The following is a 6000-nucleotide window of genomic DNA, read 5'->3' as shown; positions in this document are numbered from 1 at the left end:
GTATTCATACCTATTGAAACCTATGCTGCTCCGGTTTGGTATGACAGAATTAAGAACGTCAAACTGAAATCAAAACTACTCTCCTTGCAAAGATCCGCGATTCTTACAATGCTCCGTGCCTGCAGAACTGTCTCAACTGATGCCCTGCAGGTCATAGCTGGAGTATTATCTCTGGACTTGCACATTTTACATCGTGCCTTCTGCTACTTTCAAAAACATCAGACCTCCATGGAATTCTATAGAATACAGAATGACGTCCTTGTAGACACCAAAGCTGAAAAAACCCGGATTTGGTCTGCTTTAACAAAAATTTGGCAAGATCGTTGGAATACAGTACAACCCTAAAGGTTCTGTTCCAACGATGGGTTGGAATACAACCCATAAATTTATATGTAGTTCTGTCCTAAAGGCAGAACTACATATAAATTTATACCAGATGTCTCCTTTACTGCCAACAAGAAAAATTCCCTATGGTTCTCTCCAAACCTCTACATATCATCATTAATCATAACTGGACATGGCTCTTTCAACTCCAAACTCTTTCAGTTCAGAATAAGCAATACCGATTCTTGCCTGACTCCAACTGGTGGACTGGAACCACTTGCTTTATCACTGCCCTCTTTATGTTGAACTACGAAAATCCCTACAAGACTGTATAAACACCTCACCTGGCAACGAAAAACATATAATAGAATCTGCTTCACACCTTAGAATCCTACAACAATTTGCTTCTGATTTATTTGCTAGAAGAAAACTTCTGTTGGCCAATTCTGCTTTAGCTTCACCTCCTATGGTGCCTCCAGCACCTTCAACAGTGAAAGCTTCAACTTCTTCAACCTCAACCTTCAGCCTTAGAAGATCACATAGATCGAGTTTTTTTTTATTATTTTACTTTCATCCCCTCAGGCCTGGGCAACCCGAGGAAGCTGGCACCCCCTGGTATTGCACTGCCTCCATTGGGTGCGGGATTTGTCCAGTCTTAGACAATTCACTTTAATTTTTTTTATCTATTTTTTTCTTTTCTTTTTTTTTTTCTCTTTCTCGCTTTTTTTTTATTTTATTTATTTATTTTTTAATATATTTTATTTTTACTTTTGCGTAATTTTTTTTCTTCTATTTTCTTTAGTCCTACTGGCTACAGAAAATAGAAGAGTCTGAGCAACTGTTTTTTTTTTATTTATTATATTTTATTTTATATAATTTTACTTCACCATCATTTGATTTATTTATTTATTTTATTAGCAATTTCTTTTTTTTTTACTTTGTATCTATATATATATATTTCTTTTATTTTATTTTACTTTTTTTTAATACTGTTTTATTTTCATTTATTTTTTAATTTAATTTTTTATTTATTTTTTTTCCTACTCTTCTCTATAAATTTTTCTGGTTTTTTTACTTTTTTTTTTTAACTAACTTTTTTTTTTTTTTTAAATTATGATTTTATTTATTAATTTTTTCCTCTATGCTGGTACCCTAAGTTTGGGTAGCTGTGGGTACGGGATTTGCTGGCACCCACTGGTATAGCACTATCTCCAGTGGGTGCGGGACTTCGCCCTCTTCAGGGCAGACAAAGATTGTAATGGTCTATCTCAACTTGGCTAAGGACATATCTAGTTGCGGCCCACCTCCTCTTGGTGTACACGGGCATCGGGCACGCTTTCCACCCCGTCCGGTGGCAAAGAGGCCAGAAACAACTAAACAACACATAATATACACAAACATAACACTACACGTTTCTGGCCGCTCTACAGTTTTGTATCATCGCAGAGTAACAGGGCGGAGATGAACTTATGTTCCTGGAGCCGCTATATACAGAAGATATTATACATGTCTACATCTACATGTAATGATCGTTTCCTCAAACACATTCCACTCTGCCTTTTCCACAATGTATCTCTGGAGCTTGTAGCTGGTGATGGGCTCTTGATGTATTTTTCTGTGCATGGTGAAAGTGATGGCACGGTGGTTGGATGTGGTCCAACCCTCTTGTACCTTCCAGTCCTTTATATAACCGGTGAGAGATCTTGTTGATAGGGTAACATCCAGAGTTGCCGCCCAGAGTGTAGAGGCAAAATTTGGAATGTTGTTTGGACAGTTTAATATGACAATGCCACTATTTGCCAAGAATTCCTCCATTTTTTGTCCGTTCCTGGATCCTCTGTGCCAGAGGGGGGGGGGGGGTTACAGTTTACATTAGCAGAGATTAGAATTCTGGAGCCTGGGAGCTCTGCCAGAACTTGATTCAGGTACTGTGTTGCCGGGAGAACGTCCCCGCCCGGTTGAGAGGTGACATAGAAATCTCCAAGGGTGGAGATGATGTGCACGCAGGGGGGCCGACGCCGAGCATAGCTGTGAGATTTTGTGACCAAAACGAAACTATTATATTTAGGCCACCCGAATAATTAAATTCATCTTCCGTTCTGTCTTGTGTTAATTGCGTATGTTCTATGGTCGATTTGTCTGTTTCTTGGACGAAAAACCCGTTTCTAGGGAAAAAGACTTGCTATCTACACCTGAGAATGACTAACTCAGCCACAGAGTGAAAAAAACCCATTCAAGTTCCTCGCATCATTGACGGGATTCGAACCTGGGCCCTTTTCCACCCGGTGTGGGGAGGACGGTGACAATACCACTGTGCTACCCATGCAGACAGATCTTTGTGGCAGTTAGGTTCGGGTTCCTAACCAGAATGGCTGTCCAGAGTGTTTTGCCGTCGACCTGGAAGGTTTTATAGTGTCGGGTATCTGCACAGTTCGTTGGCTACTGCGATATGAGTATGATATCGCAGTCAGTTTTCATCTCCCTTTTCTGTATCTGGTCTGTCACAGCTTTGGCCCACTGCGCATAGATCTTCACGAACTTGATGCACTTGTTATATTGTTTAGGCAGCATCCCCATATTCAATTCTCTGCTGGTTTCTTGGCTTTAGGCTATACTGGGCATTTACTGTCACGAATGGAACGGACGTGTGGAAGTTTCAGGTTTGCAGTTTGCGCACATTGATTGTCATTCCTCATTGGCACAGCTTGCAAAGTTGTAGCCCTTCTCTGCACAATGGCCGCAGGTCAAGATTTGGGCACGTGGGTTGTGTCTGAAGCGACGGTAGCAGAAGCACTTGGGTGCGATCCCCCGTTTATGAATATTCTTGTCTGCCATGTGAGAATCTTCCATGCGTCTGGAGTAAGCTCTACAACCCAGCTTATGGAGTTGCCATACCTGCAATCCCCAGTTTATGAATATTCTTGTCTGCCTTGTGAGAATCTTCCATGCATCTGGAGTAAGCTCTACAACCCAGCTTATGGAGTTCCCCTACCTGCTTCTTGTCTGATATTTAGGGATAATAACCCTCTCCGGGTCTTGGTTAGATAGGTCCCGTTGTAGGTTGCATCTGTATATTTCATCGCAGATTGTGGCTGGACTAAGGTCCTTGTCTACGTGAAAGATGACTATGGAGGATCCTTTTGGTCAGGGAGTCCATCACGGCCTTTTTTACTTCCTCACTGGTTTGGTGTCCGTCCAGAGTAGTGGGTTTAAGGACCACTAGGTTAGGTTTGGGGAGTTGTGTCTTTCTTTCCTCTGGCTTTGTACTGTTTGTTGCTTTGGCAGTCTGTCCTCAGCGTTTCAGCAAAAGTGGGAGAACGCTCTGGCATTTTGTTCACCCCACTTTCCAGATGGGCATCGAGCCTGGCTGTTATTTTTCCAGGTGGGTTTGGTCCAAAATTGTTTCCAGTTGTCCACAGGGAAACTATTTTGGCTCTCAATCGTGTGGTAACTGTTTATTGAATAAGTTTTCAAGGGCGATTCTCAGGATCAATTTTTGTTGATTGAGGGACAGTGCCCTTAGGCAGGGATGGGTCTAATGATGTATCTTCTTGTTTCTCCTTCGTGGAATCCCATTGGGATGCGCGGTCTCTTGTAATTCTCGCAAGCCAGTTTGTGAGCGGGTTTCCCGCTCCAACTTGAGAATATTGGGCTTTCAATTTTTTATTACAGAAACTCCCACGTGGCGGTCCACCGGCCCTTCGTGATGCTCTATGACTATAATGTCATCCTTGTTGGTTTGCTACATCATGGTTTGGGCTTTGTCAGGTTTTTCTCTGCATGTTGGGATAATTTCGGTTTTCCGAGACTGTGGGTCGTTGGTACGATAGGACTTTATGTAAAAAGACACCCACTACAAGTTCGTAGTCCAATTTGGTGAATTTCTGTGCACTAAAGATTTAAGCTGTTCCCCACATTCACATGTGGGGGGGGGGGGGAAACAGCTATTCATGTAAACAACCCTAGAGGACCGGAGCGATCCTCCTGGAGGGATTTCAGAGGCGATGAGCATGAAGGTGAGATTTGTTTTCCACAGCAGTATTTGTGGAGTTCATCTTCCATCGTAGAATGTTTATGGAAGAGAGGGGACACAAGTCATGTTCTCTTCGTTGTATCCAAACGGAATCTTTGGGAATTGTTGGAGCAGTCTTTGCACAAAATTACTGTTATGGATCACCTCCCCAGTGAAGAGTGGATCCACGTGCGGCAGCCAGAAATAATTGGACACACTATTTCCCTGTTGTCAGCAGCATGGTGACCAGTACCATCTGCAAACAAAGGAAACAAAAACGTTTGTATTCAATAAGCCCAGAGAAACACAAAAGCTCACCTGGTCAATCCACTGGAGTTTAAAAATTAATTGATGTACTTTGCCTGAAAGGAAACACACTTAATCCACGTTTTTAACTAAAATGGCAGAGCAATGAACGTGTCTGTGGTTGGCAGCCATATTGACATAAACATGTGCTACATACAAGAAAGCTATCATATAAGAATTAAAGGCTCACATAAATTCATTAAATCCACACAGAATTTTATATAGTCACCTGGTGATCCAGTTTCTTTAGTTCTTCAAGTTCAAATCTTTCGCAAACGATAAATTCACATTGAATCGGCACTATAATCACTTCTAATCAGAGCACATAGAAACGTGACCTCACGCTCGAAAACTCACATCGAGCCTCAACAGTGAGCAGTGTCTTGCAAAGATAAAATATTGTCACCTTGAATAGCTCTTAGATCCAGTTTTTTTTTTTTACTTTTATCCCCTCAGGCTTGGGCAACCCGAGGATTGCTGGCACCCACTGGTATTGCACTGCCTCCAGTGGGTGCAGGATTTGTCCAATCTTAGACAATTCACTTTTTTTTTTTTTATCTTCTCCCACTCAACCATCCCTTTAGCCATAGCACTTGTCCTTACTGACATACTGCTCCAATTTGTATAGCAGTCTTCCATGTGCAACAGTATTAAAAGCTTTCCTGAAATCCAGGTATATGATGCCAAAATTTTGATTCCAGTTCCTTTGTGACCAAACGGTAGTAACCTATCAGATTGGTTAGACAAAACCATACTGTGATTGAAGTACAATTTCATTCCTCTCCAGATGGTAGTGCATTACTTCTTTAATCAGTGACTCCATTATTTTTCCTGAAACAGATGTTAAGCTGAGGTCTGTAATTAATCATCTTTTGATCCCGTTTTATGAATTGGGGATACATTTGTACATCTTCAGTCAATAGGAACCTCTCTTGAATCCCAGGCTAAAGGCTTGATTATCTCCTTTGCTGTTTCTTTTAGTATGACTGGATAGATCCTATCCACCCAATTTTCTGTTTTTTTTTTTTTTTTGTTTAGCTTCACGAATTCCACGTCCCTTTCAGCTATCATGAAGTCACTTAGCTCCCCATTGGAGTTTGATAAACTTCTGCCATCCCCTCCCCTAAAAAAATCAGTGTGAATGTGATGAAAAATACCTATTATATTTGTCAGCAACTTAATCAGTCATCAACAGTTAACCCAGTGGTTTTCAACCGGGGGTGCCGTGTAATTTGGGTTTAAGTTAAAGTTACTTAAAGTTTGTTTTTTTTTTTGAAATTTATATATTTATTTCATTATAAAGAGTACAATATCCATTGTACTGTTATCTTTTTAATTTTGTGGTGATCTATAATTGA

Source organism: Mastigoproctus giganteus, chromosome 6 (assembly GCF_048544385.1).
Source record: "Mastigoproctus giganteus isolate SK-2022 chromosome 6, ASM4854438v1, whole genome shotgun sequence".
NCBI lineage: Eukaryota > Metazoa > Arthropoda > Arachnida > Uropygi > Thelyphonidae > Mastigoproctus > Mastigoproctus giganteus.
The sequence above is the reverse complement of the archived record's forward strand: the minus strand, read 5'-3'. Positions refer to the sequence as shown.